At 35.5% G+C, this 23430-nt stretch overlaps 1 long non-coding RNA gene across 1 annotated transcript; it reads left to right on the top strand.

Moving 5' to 3' along the window:
* The first annotated feature begins 7849 nt into the window (after positions 1 to 7849).
* LOC131806749 (uncharacterized) lies at positions 7850 to 8863 on the top strand. The gene is made up of 3 exons (XR_009344157.1): positions 7850 to 8160; positions 8559 to 8609; positions 8671 to 8863. It is a non-coding gene; the product is annotated as an uncharacterized LOC131806749 (long non-coding RNA).
* The last annotated feature ends 14567 nt before the right edge of the window (positions 8864 to 23430 follow it).

Raw genomic sequence — 23430 nt, forward strand, 5'->3', positions numbered from 1 at the left:
TTCGGACTTGTACTGCCCATTTGGTGCACAATTAATTTGAAATTGGATATAGATATATATGAAAGCTATATCCAAATCGGAACCGATCTCGATAAAATTTGGCAAAGATATTTCTGAACTGTATTTGATATATTAACCTGAATATCGTTGTTACGGAGTGCATATTACGGCTGTGGGTAACAAATATAACAAATCGGATGAACAGTATATATGGGAGCTATAGCTATATCTGAACCGATCTTCACCAAATTTGACATACTAGCTTCTAGACTCAATTCGGTCGTAAGTGCCAAATTTCGTCTAATTTGGGCAAATATTAGACGTTTGGTGCACAATCCAAGGTAAATTGGACGAAGTTATATATGGGAGCTATATCCAAATCTGAACCGATTTCGATTAAATTTGGCACACTTTTTTGAGGTCCAATCTGATCGTACGTGCAAAATTCCATACTATTCGGACTGATATTACACGTTTGGTGCACAATAAAAAGCAAATCTGACGAAGATATGTATGGGAGCTATATCTAAATGTTGACCAATTATCTCCAATTTCAATAGGGTTCGTCCTTGTGCCAAACAAATGATTTGTGCAAAATTTCATCTGAATAGGGCAATAAATGCGAACTGTACTTTGTTACAAAAATACATGGACAGACCGACGGACGGACATGCATAAATCGACTCAGAATGTGATTCTATGCAGATCATCAAAAGGAACTATGGGTCTATCTCGTTTGCTTTTGCCTGTTACAAACAAATGCACAAAGACATAATACCCTGACCACTTTGTGGTGTAGGGTATAAAAACTCTGGTAAAATGTGCAATTACTATATTTAAACTTCGCATGTCCCAAAATATTAGACCTTCCAAGAATATAGTAAATAATAATCATATCATTCACAAAAGAACAAACTATGAACTTTCTACAGAACTCTAGCTGAAACAGTACAATATTTAGTAGCTTTAAGTCCATCGCGGCACACTTTCTTAAAAACTTCAACATTAGCTTATATCTCGCACTAACATCTACCTTTAGGCAGAATTTCTGGATTCACGATCTAACTGTATATATCTTTTTCTGAAAATACACAGTTTTAGGACCATTTAGTAATCCACATGAATGTTCCACAACACAATTGTTTGCCCTTCCGGAAAATTGTTTGTTAGTCAGTTTTATACATTTATATGTAGACTATGTTCTTCACTTTATCTCTTAAAGCAACCTTCCGAGAGGGTTCGTTTTTCTCCCGTTTTTTGTTTAGTTTATCACTTCCTATTTTATACAAAGTATTTGCTTTTATTTTTTCCACCACTATTATGCATTCTATTCGTGTCATTAAAAACGTAATTAAATCGCAGCAATTTAGTTTTCAATCACTGCAATTTAAATCATTTACTTTTTGCACTGTTTTTAATTCCAGGTTCTATTTATTTTTATACCCTACACCACATAGTGGTAAGGGTATTATGTCTTTGTGCATTTGTTTGTAACATGGAGAAGGAAACAAGATAGACCCATAGTTACTTTTGAGAACCTTCATAGAATCACTTTCTGAGTCGATTTATGCATGTCCGTCCGTCTGTCCGTCCGTCCGTCCGTCCGTCCGTCCGTCCGTCCGTCCGTCCGTCTGTCCATGTATTCTTGTGAACAAAATGCAGGTCGCATTTATTATCCGATTGAGATGAAATTTTCCAAACAATATTTTTTTGGCCCAAGGACGAACCCTATTGAAATTGGTGAGAATCGGATCAAATTTAGATATAGCTCCCATATATATCTTCATCCGATTTCGGGTTAAATGAGCACCAAATGTCCACTATCAGTCCAAATTACCTGAATTTTGGCACACCCAACCGGGTTCGGCCTAAAAGCAAGTATATCAAATTTGGAGAAAATCGGTTCAGATATAGCTATAGCTCCCATATATATCTTTCATCCGATTTGATCTTTAAGTCCCTCACATTCCTACTATGCACTCCACAACCGTGATATTTGGTACCAGGTATTAGATGGAGCACAGAAATAGCTGTTTTAAATTTTATCGAAATCGGTTCAGATTTGCATATAGCTCCCATATATATCTTCATCCGATTTCGGGTTAATTGACCACCAAATGGCCAATATCAGGCCAAATGGCCCGAATTTTGGCACATGTGACCGAGATTACCCTTAAAGTAAATACAACAAATTTGGAGAAAATCGGTTCAGATTTGGATATAGCTCCCATATATATCTTCATCCGATTTCGGGTTAATTGTGCTCCAAATGGCCGATATAAGCCCAAATGGACTGAATTTTAGTACATCGGACCAAATTCAGCCTAGAAGCAAGTATATCAAATTTAGTGAAAATCGGTTCAGATATAGATATAGCAACCATATATATGTTTCATCCGATTTAGTGTTTTAGTCCCTTACATTCGTAATGTTCACTCCACAACCGTGATATTTGGTACCAGGTATTAGATGGAGCACAGGAATAGCTGTTTTAAATTTTATCGAAATCGGTTCAGATTTGGATATAGCTAACACATATATCTTCATCCGATTTCGGGTTATTGACCACCAAATGGCCGTAATAGCATCAATTTTGGCAAATCCGACCGAAACCAGCTTAGAAGCAAGTACATCAATTTTAGTAAAAATCGGTTCAGATATAGCTATAGCTCCCATATATATGTTTCATCCGATTTCGTCTTTAAATCCCTCACATTCGTAATATGCACTCCACAGAAATGATATTTGGTACCAGTTATCAGATAAAGCCCAAAAATAGTTGATTTTAATTTTATTAAAATCTGTTCCGATTTGGATATGCCTCCCATATATATCTTCATCCGATTTCGTGTTAATTGTGCATCAAATGGCCAATATCAGCCCAAATGGCATGAATTTTGGCAAATCCGACCGAAACCAGCCTATAAGCAAGTACACACATTTTAGTAAAAATCGGTTCAGATATAGCTCTAGCTCCATATATATGCTTCATCCGATTTGCTCTTTAAGCCCCTTACATTCGTAATATACTCTTCACAGGAATGATATTTGGTACCAGATATCAGATAAAGCCCAAAAGTAGTCGCTTTTAATTTTATAAAAATCTGTTCAGATTTGGATATAGTATAGCATAGCATACTCTTCACAGGAATGATATTTGGTACCAGATATCAGATAAAGCCCAAAAGTAGTCGCTTTTAATTTTCTCAAAATCTGTTCAGATTTGGATATAGCACCCATTTGTATCTTCATTCGATTTCGAGTTAATTGTGCAACAAATGGCCAATATCAACCGAAATGGCATGAATTTTGGCATATCTGGCCAAATTCAGCCTAGAAGCAAGGACACCAATTTTAGTAAAAGTCGTTTCAGATATAGCTATAGCTCCCGAATATATCTTCATCCGATTTCGGATTAAATGTGCAGCAAATGGCTAATATTGGTACATCAAATTTAGTGAAAATCGGTCGGATACAGCCGATTTGTACTTTAAGTCCCTCAAATTCGAAAAATGTACGATACAAGAATAATATTTGGTATCAGATGCAGCCAAGAAATATCTTCTTTTTCAGTTTTACAAATATCGGTTCAGATTTGGATATACCTCCTATATATATCTTCATCCAATTTCGTGTTGATTGCGCACCAAATGTCCAATATCAGCCCAAATGTCCTGGGTTTTGGCAAATCTGACCGAATTCAGCCTAGTATCAAATACATCAAACTTGCTGAAAATCGGTTCAGATATAGCTATAGTTAGTAAAATGCACGATAGAATTAGATCGATTTTGATTTTGTACCAAATATCTCATAGAGCTCTGAAATGCTCTGTATAAACCTTTTTACGAGAGCTCTACTAAATATGCATAGTGGTGTAGGGTATCATATAGTCGGCCCCGCCCGACTTTTGAGCTTTCCTTACTGGTTTAAATTGATGTTTTTGCGCAGTTTGTTCTTAGTTTTCTTTGTGGTCAATTAATAGAATTAATAGGAAGTGTTAATAGAAACGGTTAGCTGTGGCAATTGATGAGAGTGGAGAGAGAAAGAGATTTACAATTTTTTTATAGTACAGTTAATTCAATTCAATACTTTTGCAGCTGAAAAATGCAATTGGTGAAAATCATGAATGCTTATGAGTGTAGGAATGATTTTAGAAACAGAGTTTTTTCCAACCTCAGGAGTACTCCCCTTTTAATACCTCGATTTTTTTACAACATCATTACATATTTGTAGAATTTTCCCTACTACACAGAGCCGAAAATACAATGACCTTTTTAACCATGTGCATGGTTAATTTTTTCATGGTAAATGTTTGAGATTACAAACACAAAATAACGTTATATAAGGTCAAATGTAGATGAAAACCAGTAAGGAAAGCTCAAAAGTCGGGCGGGGCCGACTATATGATACCCTACACCACTATGCATATTTAGTAGAGCTCTCGTAAAAAGGTTTATACAGCGCATTTCAGAGCTCTATGAGATATTTGGTACAAAATCAAAATCTATCTAATTCTATCGTGCATTTTACGAACTATAGCTATCTCTGAACCGGGTTTCTCCAAATTTTACGTATTATCTTCTAGACTGGTGATTTGGGCTGATATTGACCATTTAGTGCACATTGAGAGCTATATCCAAATCTGAACCGATTTCGATAAAATTTAAAACAGCTATTTCTGTGCTCCATCTAATACCTGGTACCAAATATCACGGTTGTGGAGTGAATATTACGAATGTATGGGACTAAAACTCTAAATCGGATGAAACATATATATGGTTGCTATATCTATATCTGAACCGATTTTCACTAAATTTGATATACTTGCTTCTAGGCTGAATTTGGTCCGATGTACTAAAATTCAGTCCATTTGGACTTATATCGGCCATTTGGTGCACAATTAACCCGAAATCGGATGAAGATATATATGGGAGCTATATCCAAATCTGAACCGATTTCGATAAAATTACAAACAGCTATTTCTGGGCTGTATCTTATATCTGGTACCAAATATCATTCTTGTGGAGTGCATATTACGAATGTGAGAGGCTTAAACACCAAATCGGATGAAAGATATATACGGGAGCTATAGCTATATCTGAACCGATTTTCTCCAAATTTGATATACTTGCTTCTAGGCCGAACTCGGTTGGGTGTGCCAAAATTCAGGTAATTTGGACTGATAGTGGACATTTGGTGCACATTTAACCCGAAATCGGATGAATATATATATGGAAGCTATAGCTGTTTCTGAACCGATTTTCTCCAAATTTGTTGTATTTGCTTTAAGGCTAATCTCGGTCACATGTGCCAAAATTCGGGCCATTTGGGCTGATATTGGCCATTTGGTGGTCAATTAACCCGAAATCGGATGAGGATATATATGGGAGCTACATCCAAATCTGAACCGATTTCGATAAAATTTAAAACAGCTATTTCTGTGCTCTATCTAATACCTGGTACAAAATATCACGGTTGTGGAGTGCATAGTAGGAATGTTAGGGACTTAAAGATCAAATCGGATGAAAGATATATATGGGAGCTATAGCTATATCTGAACCGATTTTCTCCAAATTTGATATACTTGCTTCTAGGCAGAACTCGGTTGGGTGTGCCAAAATTCAGGTAATTTGGACTGATAGTGGACATTTGGTGCACATTTAACCCGAAATCGGATGAATATATATATGGGAGCTATAGCTGTTTCTGAACCGATTTTCTCCAAATTTGTTGTATTTACTTTAAGGCTAATCTCGGTCACATGTGCCAAAATTCGGGCCATTTGGGCTGATATTGGCCATTTGGTGCACATTTAACCCGAAATCGGATGAAGATATATATGGGAGCTATATACAAATCTGAACCGATTTCGATAAAATTACAAACAGCTATTTCTGGGCTGTATCTTATATCTGGTAACAAATATCATTCTTGTGGAGTGCATATTACGAATGTGAGAGGCTTAAACACCAAATCGGATGAAAGATATATATGGGAGCTATAGCTATATCTGAACCGATTTTCTCCAAATTTGATATACTTGCTTCTAGGCCGAACTCGGTTGGGTGTGCCAAAATTCAGGTAATTTGGACTGATAGTGGACATTTGGTGCACATTTAACCCGAAATCGGATGAATATATATATGGGAGCTATAGCTGTTTCTGAACCGATTTTCTCCAAATTTGTTGTATTTGCTTTAAGGCTAATCTCGGTCACATGTGCCAAAATTCGGGCCATATGGGCTGATATTGGCCATTTGGTGGTCAATTAACCCGAAATCGGATGAAGATATATATGGGAGCTATATCCAAATCTGAACCGATTTCGATAAAATTTAAAACAGCTATTTCTGTGCTCCATCTAATACCTGGTACAAAATATCACGGTTGTGGAGTGCATAGTAGGAATGTTAGGGACTTAAAGATCAAATCGGATGAAAGATATATATGGGAGCTATAGCTATATCTGAACCGATTTTCTCCAAATTTGATATACTTGCTTCTAGGCCGAACTCGGTTGGGTGTGCCAAAATTCAGGTAATTTGGACTGATAGTGGACATTTGGTGCACATTTAACCCGAAATCGGATGAATATATATATGGGAGCTATAGCTGTTTCTGAACCGATTTTCTCCAAATTTGTTGTATTTACTTTAAGGCTAATCTCGGTCACATGTGCCAAAATTCGGGCCATTTGGGCTGATAGTGGACATTTGGTGCACATTTAACCCGAAATCGGATGAAGATATATATGAGAGCTATATCCAAATCTGAACCGATTTCGATAAAATTACAAACAGCTATTTCTGGACTGTATCTTATATCTGGTACCAAATATCATTCTTGTGGAGTGCATATTACGAATGTGAGAGGCTTAAACACCAAATCGGATGAAAGATATATATGGGAGCTATAGCTATATCTGAACCGATTTTCTCCAAATTTGATATACTTGCTTCTAGGCCGAACTCGGTTGGGTGTGCCAAAATTCAGGTAATTTGGACTGATAGTGGACATTTGGTGCACATTTAACCCGAAATCGGATGAATATATATATGGGAGCTATAGCTGTTTCTGAACCGATTTTCTCCAAATTTGTTGTATTTGCTTTAAGGCTAATCTCGGTCACATGTGCCAAAATTCGGGCCATTTGGGCTGATATTGGCCATTTGGTGGTCAATTAACCCGAAATCGGATGAAGATATATATGGGAGCTATATGCAAATCTGAACCGATTTCGATAAAATTTAAAACAGCTATTTCTGTGCTCCATCTAATACCTGGTACCAAATATCACGGTTGTGGAGTGCATAGTAGGAATGTGAGGGACTTAAAGATCAGATCGGATGAAAGATATATATAGGAGCTATAGCTATATCTGAACCGATTTTCTCCAAATTTGATATACTTGCTTCTAGGCCGAACTCGGTTGGGTGTGCCAAAATTCAGGTAATTTGGACTGATAGTGGATATTTGGTGCACATTTAACCCGAAATCGGATGAAGATATATATGGGAGCTATATCTAAATTTGATCCGATTCTCACCAATTTCAATAGGGTTCGTCCTTGGGCCAAAAAAATATTGTTTGGAAAATTTCATCTCAATCGGATAATAAATGCGACCTGCATTTTGTTCACAAGAATACATGGACAGACGGACGGACGGACGGACGGACGGACGGACGGACAGACGGACTGACATGCATAAATCGACTCAGAAAGTGATTCTATGAAGGTTCTCAAAAGTAACTATGGGTCTATCTCGTTTCCTTCTCCATGTTACAAACAAATGCACAAAGACATAATACCCTTACCACTATGTGGTGTAGGGTATAAATAGTTTAATTAACGTTGTATAAGGTTGTTGTTTTTTGAGAGAGACGGAAAAATGTGAGAGATACATAAAAATTTAAAGAGCCTTCGGCTCTGTTGTGGTCAACAATTTTGAACTGCTTTGTGTTTGACGAAGTTCAATATTACAATATACGAAGTTGCAACGAATGTGACTGTCATATTCCCCCTCCTCCTCTTTATCGAATCTCTTTCTGTGGTCTGAATATGTGTAAGAAAGATCAAATAGACAATCACTTCTTTAGTTGGTGTTGAATAGTGCAAGGGAGTAGTGCACGTGCTCGTGGGAATAGTGCTTGGTATAAAGGTAAGTAAAAGCTGGTGAAATTAACAAATATATTTGATTGTAATTTGTATTTGTTTTAATAGAAAACCTGATACTATTTCAACATAGTAATGTGTTATTGCTATATTCAAATTGTATCAGATTTGTCTATCAAATAAACTATAAATTACAATAAAGAAACAAAAATAACGGTAATACATGAAAAAAACAAGCAACAACAACGTATATGCAGCGACAAGCAAAAATGAGGAGAGAAATAATGTGTGAGTGTTTATTCATACATATGTGTTCTTTTTGTCTTTGCTTGTGGCTGCTACGACGTACATTAGCGTATGCATTTGTCACCAAATGTACGTTGTTGTTGTTGTTGAAGCGACAGTGTTCATATTTATGTATATCTTTTTGTTTTTTCTTCTCAGTTGTTTTTTTCTCTGGTGTCTTTTTTTTGGGTGCTCGTGCGTACATTTTTGGTAAGTTGTGACAATACTATTTGCTTTTATTAACTACTAGTTTCTTCTTCTGTTTTTGCAGTCGGTGTTTGGCGTTTTGTAGTTTTTTCACAATGGCTGAGGAATATAATTTAAAATCACTCGGTAAGGCGTTAAAAAATAAAATTTATATTAAACATATATCTTTCTTTACCAGCCCTCCCTTAAATATACATACAATTTGTAATGGAAATACATATTTTAGAAATATGCGGTATTAATAAATAAATAATAAATAAACTAGTAAAAATTACATTTTTCTTGTTTTATTCAAACAAAGGTTAATTTATTATTAAAAATTATCATATGAACTGTTTAGAAAAAACTGACTATGAAATGTTATTATTAACAATTCTCATGGTTACAAAAATTTAACAGTGCATTGTTAAAACAACAATTTTTTTTCAATATCAACAATTTTCGTGGTTAAAAAAGTCAATCATGGAATAGCTAAATTAACGATGATTATTTTTAAATACCAGTCAACAAGAAAATGTTTAAATTAACCTTACATAACGTAGACTCCAAATCATGTTTATTTATGGTTAAGCTAACCTTGTATAAGGTCAATATTTTTCTCTGTGTATAGTCCAATAGTAAATTACGTTACGTATGAAAACACGTGTATTTCCAATATCCTCTTTCAATTTTACATACAAAAAATGCCATAACCATTTTACACCGCCGATTTAGGCCATCTAAAATTATAAAAAAAACAAACAATTTTTATACAATGCACATTCGCCCGATACTTCAATAAAAAAACTGCTCATTAACAATGTTTTTTTCTCTCCATGTCATATACAATGCATTTCACATACACATACATGTGAAACAAACACTCACCGTCGCCTATACAAAACAGAAACTTAAATAACACAACTCTCTCATTGTATAACACTTCATATAAAAATCGCTACAATGAAAATAGTGAATGGAGGAGAGCGTACGAGAAAAAAAAAAAAAACATATTCACCAGATTTCAAAAAAAAAGGAATAGTAGGGCATTATGATACTAATAATCATGATAATTATAATTAACAATTTGTTATACAATCGCATCATATACACACGTACATAGACACAAAATACATCGCATACACATAGATCTCTTTTCAGTACGAAATAAGTTACGAAGGAGGAACAGTTCGTTTCGGTTATAGCATAAATTACTTATTGTTAATGGCAAGAACTGGGTAAACTTACAATTTACATCACAATATGTGGATGAAAATATTTGATTTAATGCATCTGTTCCAAATTATTTCCAAGCCCTCCGTCAAAAATGAAGCATATTCAAGAATTTAAACAAGTAAAAAAGGAGTAAGTTCGGCCGGGCCGAACTTTGAATATCCTCCACCATTTGGGACGAATTAGAAAATATTCGAAAAAATTAAATCCATTGAAAATTCTGTTAAAATCTTTAAAATACCTTATATCGGAAAGTGCCGATATATGGGGGAATATACGCTATTGTGGACCTATATACACAAATCTATGTCTGGGGGTAAAGTACTCACAGGGAACTCCTCGTGTGGATTTTCAGATAATTCCATTGGGAATTGTGGCTAAAATCATCAAAATCCCGATTATCGGGGGTACCGTTATATGGGGGATATACGATATTGTGGACCTACCGTGGGTGGGTACCGTTATATGGGGGATATACGATATCGTGGACCTATACAGACAACTCTCTTTCAGGGAAGAACTCCTTGTGTGAATTATCAGACAATTCCGTTGAAAAATGTGGGTAAAATCATCATATACCGAATATAGGGGAGTACCGTTATATGGGGGATATACGATATTGTGGACCAATATAGACAATTCCGTTTCAGGGGTAAAGTGCTCGCAAAGAAATCCGTGTGTGGATTTTCAGACAATACGATTTGAAAATGTGGCTAAAATCAACAAAATACCGAATATCGCGGGGTACCGTTATATGGGGGCTATACGTTATCGTTAACCTATATAAAGAATTCTCTGTCGGGGGGTAAAGTGCTCACAAAGAACCCCTTGTGTACAAAGAACCCCTTGTGACCATTCCGTTGAAAAATATGGCTAAAAATATCAAAATACCGAATACGATATCGTGGACCTATATAGATAATTCTCTGCCGAGGTATAAAGTACCCACATGGAACTCCTTGTGTGGATTTTCAGACAATTCCGATGAAAAACGTGGGTAAAATCATCAAAATACCGAATATCGGGGGGTACGGTTATATGGGGGATATACGATATCGTGGACCTGTATAGACAATTCTCTCTCAGGGGGTAAAGTACTCACAAGGAACTACTTGTATGGATTTTAAGACAATTCCATTGAAAAATGTAGATAAAATCATCAAAATATAGGCGACGGTGAGTGTTGGGGGTACCGTTATATGGGGGCTATACGATATCGTGGACCTATGTATATAATTCTCTGCCGAGGTATAAAGTACCCACAAGGAACTCCTTGTGTGGATTTTCAGACAATTCCGTTGAAAAATGTGGCTAAAATCATCAAAATACCAAAAATCGGGGGTACCGTTATATGGGGGCTATACGATATCGTGTACCTATATAGATAATTCTCTCCCGAGGTATAAAGTACCCACAAGGAACTCCTTGTGTGGATTTTCAGACAATTCCATTAAAAAATTTGGCTAACATCATCAAAATACCGAATATCGGGGGTACCGTTATATGGGGGCTATACGATATCGTGGACCGACAAAAGAGAGATCTGTGCATTTTACCCTGATCAAGAATATATATACTTTGTTGGGTCTAAAATGATTATTTCGATGAGTTACAAACGGAATGACGAACTTAATATACCTTCCATACTTTTTTTGGTGGAGGTTATAAAAACATAAATATTGTAATACTTAAATGCATTAACAAACAAATCGCTCGGTTTACCAACGCGTGAACATGCCAGGAACAGCTGACCATGAGAAAAGGTGGAGCATGCTACATTTAGTCCGCATACAGGAATGGTTGTCCTTCGAATTGATCAAGTTTCTGGCAAATGCTAAGCGTGCAGGAAACTACAATATTCTGAAGTTGAGTGACATTTCTGTTGCAATTAGAAAATTCGAGGTAGCGACATTATTTACCGAAATAATTGTATCCTCAATTAAAATGATGTGTTGATACTGTTAGCTTAATGCCATTGCAAAGGCGGTATGGGTCAACGCTTCTTAATAAAAATAATATCCCAATCTCAACCGATTTTAATATAATTTGACAAAATCGACTTTTACGCCAAATTCCGTCACACCTTCCACATTTCATTGAAATTGTTGGTATATACTGTATATGATACACAAATATGTGAAATCGGCTGAGAATATATATGGAAGTTATATCCAAATCTTAACCGATTTCTAATTAATTTGTCAAATTTATTATTGCAACCAAATTCCAAACAAACATTCTGAATTTCATTGCAATCGACCGAAATATATATGGGAGCTATACCCAAATCTTAACCGATTTTAATAGTATTTGGTAAATTGTATTTGGTACCAAATCGCGTCTCTCTGACCGAATTTCATTGGAATCGAACATACATGTTGTGCTTGGTGTATTAAATAAACGAAATCGGTCGAAAATACATATTGCAGCTATATCCAAATTTGAACCGATTTCAATATAATTTAGCAAATGTATGTTAATTTTAAATTCCTTTGCACATTCTAAATTTCATTGAAATTAATTGAATTCATTGAAATTTCATAATTTGGCAAACAATTTTTAGACAAATTCCATCAACTGCGTGTTTAATGCATCAAATACATGAAATCGGCTGAAAGTATATATGGGAGGTACATGCAAATCTGAACCGATTTCAATATAATTTGGCAAACTTATTTTTGTACCAAATTCCCTCACGCATTCCAAATTTTGAGAATTTGGTAACCGATCAATAGATATGTGCATACAAAATCTAAATTTTTGGGATGTACCTCCGATTCTGATGACTTTGGAATTTGTACCATAACTGCAGGAAAAGTACTAAATAGTCATAATTTTGGATCAATGTTGGTGTCTAGGAGATATGGAGATATGTAGATTGTTTTGAATTTGCGGAGTAAATGTTACTAAATTATGTGATAGAGCTGAAATTCTAAAAATCGATATTGAGGTCACTTTTGTTTTCCAGAGTTTACATATGGTGACGCTAAAATAGCTTTGGACAGAAAAATTAGATGTGGATCCTTTGTGGAATGATTTTACTAATATCTTCCTCGGTAAACTTCAAAGTGAAAGATTTTAAAGACTTTTTGGTGTAAAAGGTAAACATTTTCCTATTATTCTCTCCGAAAAAGGAAAAAAAACTTTCATAACATATAAAACCTTGAATATCTGAGAATTTATATTTTTTTCAATTTGATCAAATTGTGTATTTTGAGTGCTAAAAGGTTCAAACACGAACTGTTGGAACCTTCACTGACGAAGGAGCGAGCACGTGCTACTTTTTGATAATGACTAAATTAAGTTTGATTGGGCCGAAAAGTTTTTAACACTTCGAAATACATATCGTCGTATCTCGATGATATGAGTCGATCTAGCTATATTTTCCGTCCGCCTTCCCCTGTTTATTTGTAATTCACAAAATTAGTTTTGAGATGATCACGAAATATTTACCTGAACGGATTTGCAACCGTTCTGCATGTCACAATTATAGATTAATTGACGTTAGGTGTTAGTGTTTCATGCAGGGCAGAACCTTACATTCAATATCGGATAACATACAGCGGCTGAAATATGTAATAAATTATATTGCGAATACTAAAATGTCCATTCAAATGAGAAAAATTTTAATACTGAAAGACACTTCAATAATATAGGTAATAGCAACGAAATTTTATTTTTATTGTTGATACTGGTAAAGGCACTGTCTCTCTTTGGAAAAAAGGCGGAAATAAATTCCCATATAGGTGTGCGATTAAGTAAAGTTTGCATATAACGGTGACACTCGTTATTTGGAGTTTCAGAAATTTTTTGAATCAAATTTACTGTAAATTTGGTTATCAGCAGTGTTTCCAAAGGACAAAAACATTCTTGCAATAAACTGTCCATCCGACATCCAATATGTACGCCAAGATAAGTTTAAATTTAATTAGCAAAGACATAAACCATTGTGATTTTTTTTTTTTTAGTTTTGCCTTGTTATGGCGAAGATCATATGTTTATGATTTATGTGTTTGTTTCTCTTTCGAGACGAGCTTGATGATCTGAAATTTGCAGTGAAAAGGAAAGCCAGGTAGACACTATCACACACTTTCCACTATGCGACGCGTTTCGCCGTTGGTTAAGCGGCTCATCAGGCATATTTGGTGTGGATGATGGCTTACAAGGAAAGTAGTATATATTTCGAACTTATTGCGAACTCTCCAAGTTCGACTCAAGTTCTATTAGCAGAACTTTTTCACAGCAAAGCTTGTTCTTGTAGTGATGGATTTTTTGTCCACAACAACTACATTGCTTCCAATGCATACACTTTTTTAGTGTTGCTTTAGGAAGACGGGTTAATGGCTCTGAACGTAGAGACGGTTACTTCTAGTTGGCTGCACATTGAGGTCCGCTGTTCAAATCCAACAGCCAGGCTTGGCTGAATTTAAATTTTTGAGTTTTGCCTTGTTAAGGCGAAGATCATATGTTTATGATTTATGTGTTTGTTTCTCTTTCGGGACGAGCTTAATGATCTGAAATTTTCAGTGAAAAGGAAAGCCAGATAAACACTATCACACACTCACCACTATGCGACGCGTTTCGCCGTTGGTTCAGAGACGGTTAATAAATAGAGAGATCAACAAACCAGAGAAAAATTAGGTGTATTTTAATTTGTTTTAGTTTTTAGAACAGTGTGGCTTGTTTGTTCGGGATACTGTAGTATTTTGTTGTTGCAAAATGGTCAGGCTTATCCCTTTATTGTTGTTTTTATAAAAACAACTTTTGTTTATGAGTGGAGAACGATGGTAATGTTTACCAGGGGGTAAAGGCAGGGAATACCTAGGTTTCGGAAAGAGCCACCAATCCTCATCAGTTCCCTTGTTTTTTGTCTGGGATATTCTCCGCAGAAGTTATTTTAAAAATAACTTCTATGACAAAAAACATTTTTTACCCAAGTGACGAGATCGTAAGCTCAATAGAAGAGGAACCAAAGAATTAAATAAAACTAAAATTCTTTTGGAAAGTCTTCTAAATCTTACAACCGCACTTATAAACATTTTCATTTTTCTCCACTTGTTATGCTTTCGTTCAACCTGAACGAAGTAGCATAACCATGTAAGTTGGTTTTGTCTGTTCTATTTATGGACAAGGCACGGTCGACGGAGGGTTTTTGTTGTAACAGACAAAAATGTTTTTTGTCATAGAAGTTATTTTTAAAATAACTTCTGGGGAGAATATCCCAGACAAAAAACAAGGGAACTGATGAGGATTGGTGGCTCTTTCCGAAACCTAGGTATTCCCTGCCTTTACCCCCTGGTAAACATTACCATCGTTCTCCACTCATAAACAAAAGTTGTTTTTATAAAAACAACAATAAAGGGATAAGCCTGACCATTTTGCAACAACAAAATATTTTAGTTTTTATTACACAAACGGAACACAAATTTCAAATTTTCAAAGAAACCGCTAAATAATTTGTCTAAAATCGGATAAAAATATGCATGGTAACCATATGCAAATCTCAACCGATCTCTATAAAATTTGGCAAACGTATTTCGAATCTGTATGAGATTTCTGGAACCAAATATCATTATTTGGGAGTGCTTATTGTGAATGTGAGGGACTTAAACACCAAATCGGATGAAACTTATATGTTGGACTAATATTACGCATTTGGTGCACCATACTTATGAAATCGTACTATCCTCTATATTGGAGCTATATGTAAATTTGATCCAATATTCATCTGAGCCGGACTGATATTACACATTTAATGCACAATACTTAAGAAATTGGACGATATATGGAAGCTATACCACATCTCTTCCGATTATGACTAATAACAATAGGGTTCGTCCTTTGGTCAAACAAAAGTTATGCGTAAAATTTTGTCTAAATCGGACTATAAATGTGATAAAGGCATAATAGGTGCAAAAAAGTTTAAGTGTGGTTTAAGATATATTTTAACAAGACAATTAACTCCTATTTATAATTGAGGTTAAATTAAATTAACTGTAAGTTCGGCCGGGCCGAACTTTGAATACCTTCCACAATTTTTAACGAATTTGGCAATTGTTAAAAACAATCCGTTAAAAATTCTGTAAAAATGTTAAAAATACCGAATGCAGCTGTTATATTAGGGTTATACGACGACATGGACCTACATAGGTAACTTTTTTCATAAGCCATTACAATATTCAAATGCGAAATTTAAAAAAAATCTGTTAATAATGTACCTAAAATCATCAAAATACCGAATATCGGGAGGTACCGTTATATGGGGGCTATACAAAAACGTGGACCTGCACAGACAATTTTCTGTCGTAGGCTGTATATCCAAATTTCTTTCTTATGCTGTAGCATCCATTTCGAACTTCAAATGCCAAACTTGAAACAATTCCGATGAATATTGTCGCAAAAATCATCAAAATACCGAATATCGGGAGGTACTGTTATATGGGGGCTATACCAAAACGTGGACCTATATGGCCCATTTTCAATACCGAAAGTCCTGCAGACATAATACACATTTAAGTAAAACTTTATCAATTTAATTCAATTCGTTCGGGAGCTAGAGTGATTTCCACAGACGGACAGACGAACGGACACCGCTAAATCGACATCGAATTTTATACTGATCAAGAATATATATACTTTGTGGAGTCAAAAATGTATATTTCGAGGTGTAACAAACGGAGTGACAAACTTGATATACCCTCCATACTATGGTGGAGGGTATAAAAGGTCATGATACGAACATACACCGATAGAAAATTTTTAGATATTCAACCGAATTTCCAAAATTTTGACACTTCTTATGACAATAATGTGTAAAAACAGTTGAAGTTAGATTTCCAGGACTTATCATTCTGCCGGCCGATATTTTACACCAAACACCAACATGGTGGCTCATCATTGCTTTGCAACATCATAACACAGACAAAAAAAAAGAATTAATGAAACATTTTGTAATGAAGATAGAGACCGACGATGACGACGAATGAACGAGCAACTGAACACCAAGCCAAACGAATAAAAGGCAAGCACCAACTACAAACAGATTTTGTGAAATAAAAAGGCAAATAATCAGGCAAACATGCAACACATAGTTGCGTGTGGCGCTGCTGTGTGGCAAAATGAATATTTTCATGCCACCGACAAGAGCAAAAGCAAAAATTTCAAACATTGTAAAATGAACGGCAGTGTTTCAAAAAAGAAGAGATTTTTTTAAATAAAAAAAACTATCTTTAAATTTGGGATGGGAGCTCTGAGAGAGACAGTGGTGGGCTCCGGTTGGTAACATAAGCAACATAATTAATATAAGAGCAACTATTTAATGAATGCAACTAGAAGCTTTTGCAAACAACTTGCAACCCCAGTCACAAACACGAAAATTGAAACCTTTACAAAAAAGTCAAAATATTTTATTTTTTGTAGGTTTTGTAAACATTTTGTAAAAATTTTTTTGCTTAAAATAATTTCGTGTGGCCTAATGGGGTATGGGGGATAACTTTTGACTGAATAGAGTGTAGATTCTGGATGGATGAATTGCTGGTTGGATGGATGCATGGTTGGTTGATTGTTGAATTGTGTTGCAACTTTGTGTCCTTCTCCACTCGAATGGGAACATTGCATCCCTTTGCATACTACATATGTTTTTGTTGTTATTATTACAAATAATGTTGGCAGATAAGGTTGCCACGTTTCCCGCAGCACCAACATAGAAATAATTTATGATGTTGTAAATTGTAAAATGTTGACATCACCTTTGCAATTCGCTGTGCAAGGAGTCGTGGTACGTTTTTGTGGCAAATTGTTGTTGCCCGAGCTGTGGTGAAAAGTGAAGGTTTTTGTTTAGGTTTTTTTCTTCGCTTGAAATAGTTGGAGTTTTTTTCGTCTATTTGCGTTTGTGTCCTCGAAGATTGCCTTTTGCTTTTGGCGCCACAATGTGAAGACAATGGATACCCTTCTTTATTTGGAAGTAATGTAGGGTTAGTATGAGGTTTTGGCAAAATGCCAACGTAGGGCGATGGTGTGCAAACTTCTAAAACTATTCGATCCAAGTTTTTATACCCCCAGCCAAGAAAGGGTACATATCATTTAATAGGGCCAAAATGTTCCTCATCGAAATAGCGAATTTAGACTCTAGGTCTCTTTGGACCAAATCCGTTTCAGATCATTTGGAGTCGATCTAGCGATGTATGTCGCACGTACGTCTGGCTGGCTGGTGCACCATGTCCGTCCGCACGATAACTCTCGAAGCCAGTATCCCATTTTTTCCAAACTTGGTACATCGTAATGTTATTATCAAATTTAGATCGTGTTTGGAGAAACCCGGAGAATTCGGATCTCCGAAGGCAATATCGTTTCAATTCTTCTGATACCTCCCACATACAGGGTCAAAAGTTTGAATAATTATAACTCTTATAAATTGTGATGTAAAAGTCAAATTGTCTTCAAGCTACACAAATCACAATACTTTTATTAACCCAAGGTACGGCGTGAAGAAGGAATATATCGGTCCACTCTATCTGGTACCTCCTCTACAAAGGGTCAAAATTTTTAATACCCATGAAGCTCATAAAACGCGAAATTAACATCCTATTCCATTTAGACTTGGCACATCGCATTATTTCTATCAACACAAGATCTGTAATAAAGATTGTAGAGATCGGACCATTTGTTCTGGTACATACCCCACATAGGGTTAACATTTTTGAAAAACAAAACGCTCCAAGATATCGAAATAAGCATCCAATTTTCTTCAAATTTCCCACATACAAACATTTTTTGCTAACACAAGATCGGTTGTGAAGATGATATATATCTGCGAGACTCTTCTGGTATCTCACCCACAAAGGGTCTCAATTTTCAATACTTTTATTTATCATGACTTGCAAAACAAGTAATCGTTTTTTTTACATAAGAGAGTTCAAAATATATTTAAATAATCGAACTCGAACTCGGCAAAAGTGACTGATTCTTTTTAACTTTATAAAAACCTTACTAAAGGCAAGTGACCCACAATATTCTTCCGAAAACTGGTCTATAAATCCCTATTTTAGTACAAATTTAAAGTTCGAATAGGAGTACTACAATATATTTTCGGGGTTTTTTAAGTTTAATTATTCATATTTCGCCAAGCTGAATCAATCTAGTTTTGTGCTTCCATATGTCCGTATTAATTTGTAATTACGCTACAAGTTTCAACTATGGTCCGAATTTCGCAAAATGTTGCACGAAGTTAGGGTTTGGGTCAGAATATAAGCCTATTGTTGTGGGATATGATACCAAAATATGGACCAAAAATTAAATCTTTGATGATTTTGATGACCGTTGCGTTGAGTGGAGTTGCGCCAACTATACCAATTCCTAAAATTACGGGTGAGATAAAAAAATGCAACAAAGTCAAACGCCATAATTTTTCCATTTTTTTTAATTATATTAAGTGAAAGCAAAAAATTGTCGGAAATAGCATCAAATTTTAGAATAAGTTTAGATTTGTTCAAATTGGTCACATTTGGCATGAATTATGGCCTTCAAACAGCCAATGAAACCGTCACACACTACCCGATGGTGCTGAGTCCTGTTGGAATGCTCAAGGTCTGCGGCCATCCAGAATATCTTCGACATAATATTCGGCATTTATTCTGATGCCAAATCGATTAATACAAGCGGAGAGCATCGGCACACCATCACCACGGCCGGAGCTTGAATTCTGGTGTCCAGCCGAAGATGCACATTTTCAGCTGACCTCTTTGGCAAGTAAATACGATCATTTTGTTTGTTTACAAACTGCTATACAACGGATGTTTTCTCATCGTAGAAAACCAAATTCGGCAATTCACCACTTCTGGCCAAGCGAAGCAACTCTTTAGCTCTTTTGAGTCCATTTTCTTTCTGTTGCGGTGTAAGTTTTGGCACTTTTTGGAATTTCAAAGGCTTTACTCCGAGCTCATTTTTCAATATTTGGCGAATTAAATATTGCGATATATTCATCTCACGACCCGTTATTCTTTACTTTTCGAACCATTTCTGCAGATATTGCTGTTTTCTTTCATCCACTTCTTTGACGTCGGGCTACGCTACCAGTATCACGGTAACGAGCGATGGTACGAGACACAAAACATATATTTACATTTAAATGCTGGAGTGCTTTAACGTTAGCCACTTGTGGTTTGCCAACCAAATATAAAGAGATCACACTATCACGCTTGAATTCCATCACGAATAACTTGTTTTCTTTAAAATTCTCACCAAAATGTTTTTGTACGCTTGGGAACAATAATAATTTTAAGAGCTGTCGGACGAGTGGGTTGGAATTGACAGCAGTCTGAATTTGGTGACCATTTTTCAATCTCACCTTGTATTTTAGAGCTAAATATAACAGATAAGCGTTTTTATGGGAAATTAAAACATACCAACTATGTTCGCTTTTTTAATGCGTATTTTGACTTTAAAGTGTTTAGTTTTTAAAATGTATAATTTAAGGCCGAAAGGAACTAATATACTAATAAATTGTACGAAGGCAATTTTGCCTGAACCGATACAAAATCCATCCTATTTGAGCTGATATTACAATTTTTAGTTGCAATAAAAATGAATTCGGGTGAAGATGTATATGGGAGCTACATCCAATTCTGAACCGATCTCTATTAATTTAGGAGAGGTATTTCTGTGCTGTGTCTGATAGTTGGCACCAAATATCGTTGTTGTGGAGAGTATTTAACGGATGTGAGAAACTTAACTACAAAATTGGAAGAAACATATATATGGTACCAAACACTATATGTTTATGAAATATGAATTCAAACATGAATGAGTAAAGATATATATGGGAGCTATATCAAAATATGAACCAAACTTGATAAAATTTGACAACAGTATTTCTGAAATGTATTTGATAGATTTTTTCGAACATCGTTGTTACGGGATGCATATTAGGGCTGTAGAGGACAAATTTAAAAAAAAATAGGGTGAAGAATATACATGGTAGCTTTAGCTATATTTGAACCGATTTCCATAAAATTTGGCTATCTTGTTTCTAGGCTCAATTTGGTTATATTTGCCAAATTCCATTCTATTTGGACTAATATAACATATTTGGTCCACAGTAAAAGGCAAATCGGGCGAAAATATATATGGGAGCTACATCAACATTTTGAGTGATTATCTCCAATTTATAAGAGGATTCGCCCTTGGACCAAATAACAGATTTGTGCAAAATTACATCGCGATCGGACAAAAAATGCGACCTGTACATTTTTTTAGAACCTAGGTCTCTTTGGACCAAATCCGTTTCAGAACATTTGGAGTCGATCTAGCGATGTCCGTCCGTATCGTCGAAGGGAGTATCCGATTTGGTCCAAACTTGGTACATCGTAATATTTTTGTCAAACTTAGATCGAGTTCGGAGTACCTCACCCACAAAAGGTAAAAATTTTCAAAAAATATATTTTTTGCACAGAAAGTGAAAGGATAATCTGATTTTGCTCCAACTTTGCAAATCCTAATATTTGCGTCAGTGTTAAGTTGCGGTCCACTCCATCAAGCACCTCCCCCACAAATGGTCAAGGTTTTGAATAATTACAACTCTCAAGAAAGGTGTTGTTTGATTCCGACTGTCTTCAAATTTCACATATCCCAATATTTATATTAATCCAAGGTCTGGTATTAAGATGGAATATATCGGTACACTCCTTCTGATACCTCCCCCACAAACGGTTGAAATTTTTAAAAAATACTTATTCTTGTACAGAAAGAAAACCGATAATCCGATTTTGCTGCAACTTTGAAAACTCTAATATTTGCGCCAGTGCTAGGTCTGGTGCGAATATTGATAACATCGGTCCGCTCTTTCTTGTACCTCCCTCACAAACGCTCAAAATTTTGAATATCCATGAAACTCATAAAAAGCGAAATCAACATAAGATTCCATTCCAGATATGGTGCATCTAAAATATTTCCATAAACACAAGATCTGTAATAAAGATGGTATATATTGGACCATTTCTTTCCTGCTATACATAGGCTTCAAGATTTTGAAAAACAAAACCCTCAAAGAAAGCGAAAAAAGAATCCAACTCTCTCAAATTTTACAAATACAATCATAAGATCTGTTGTGAAGATGCTATATATCTGCGAACCCGTTCTGGTACCTCACCCACAAAGGAACACAATTTTCAATACTTTTATCTGCCATAAATTGCGAAACAACTCCGCGATTCTTTACAACTTGCTATATCTAAATATATGTCTCTCAACCAGAATCCTGAGGTGAATATAGAATTTAAGATTTCCCATAAATCGGATATAAATGTTAGATTTTCTTATATATTCATAACAATATTTATATCATTCATATTTAGGTTCGATATAAAATGGACAATATTGACCCATTCTTTCAAACCCCACTCCATAGAGTTTAAAAATTCATAACAGAAGTCAAAATCGAACATTGGTTGAGGGTATACATCTGTCAGCAAAACCGACCGATACTTTTTTAATTGTTGAATCCCACTTAGACAAATCGACTTCTGGCCCTGACTGGCTGGTGCGCACGATAAATTTCGAAGAGAATATCCGATTTGGCAAAAACCTAATTCATCGTAATATTATTATCCAACTTCGATTGGAGTCGGAGACGGGCAATCAGAAGTCAAAATTTTTTAGACAAATCCGTTGAAAAATGTGGCAAAAATCATTAAAATACCGAATATCGATTTGTACCGTTATATGGCGGCTATACCAAAACGTGGACCGATATATCTCATTTTCAATACGTTTTTCGTTTCGGTCAAACTTTTCATTATACCCTACACCACATAGTGGTAAGGGTATTATGTCTTTGTGCATTTGTTTGTAACATGGAGAAGGAAACGAGATAGACCCATAGTTACTTTTGAGAACCTTCATAGAATCACTTTCTGAGTCGATTTATGCATGTCAGTCCGTCTGTCCGTCCGTCCGTCCGTCTGTCCATGTATTCTTGTGAACAAAATGCAGGTCGCATTTATTATCCGATTGAGATGAAATTTTCCAAACAATATTTTTTTGGCCCAAGGACGAACCCTATTGAAATTGGTGAGAATCGGATCAAATTTAGATATAGCTCCCATATATATCTTCATCCGATTTCGGGTTAAATGTGCACCAAATATCCACTATCAGTCCAAATTACCTGAATTTTGGCACACCCAACCGAGTTCGGCCTAGAAGCAAGTATATCAAATTTGGAGAAAATCGGTTCAGATATAGCTATAGCTCCTATATATATCTTTCATCCGATCTGATCTTTAAGTCCCTCACATTCCTACTATGCACTCCACAACCGTGATATTTGGTACCAGGTATTAGATGGAGCACAGAAATAGCTGTTTTAAATTTTATCGAAATCGGTTCAGATTTGCATATAGCTCCCATATATATCTTCATCCGATTTCGGGTTAATTGACCACCAAATGGCCAATATCAGCCCAAATGGCCCGAATTTTGGCACATGTGACCGAGATTAGCCTTAAAGCAAATACAACAAATTTGGAGAAAATCGGTTCAGAAACAGCTATAGCTCCCATATATATATTCATCCGATTTCGGGTTAAATGTGCACCAAATGTCCACTATCAGTCCA

Source organism: Musca domestica, unplaced genomic scaffold, assembly GCF_030504385.1.
Source record: "Musca domestica strain aabys unplaced genomic scaffold, Musca_domestica.polishedcontigs.V.1.1 87, whole genome shotgun sequence".
In the NCBI taxonomy this organism is placed as follows: Eukaryota; Metazoa; Arthropoda; class Insecta; order Diptera; family Muscidae; genus Musca; species Musca domestica.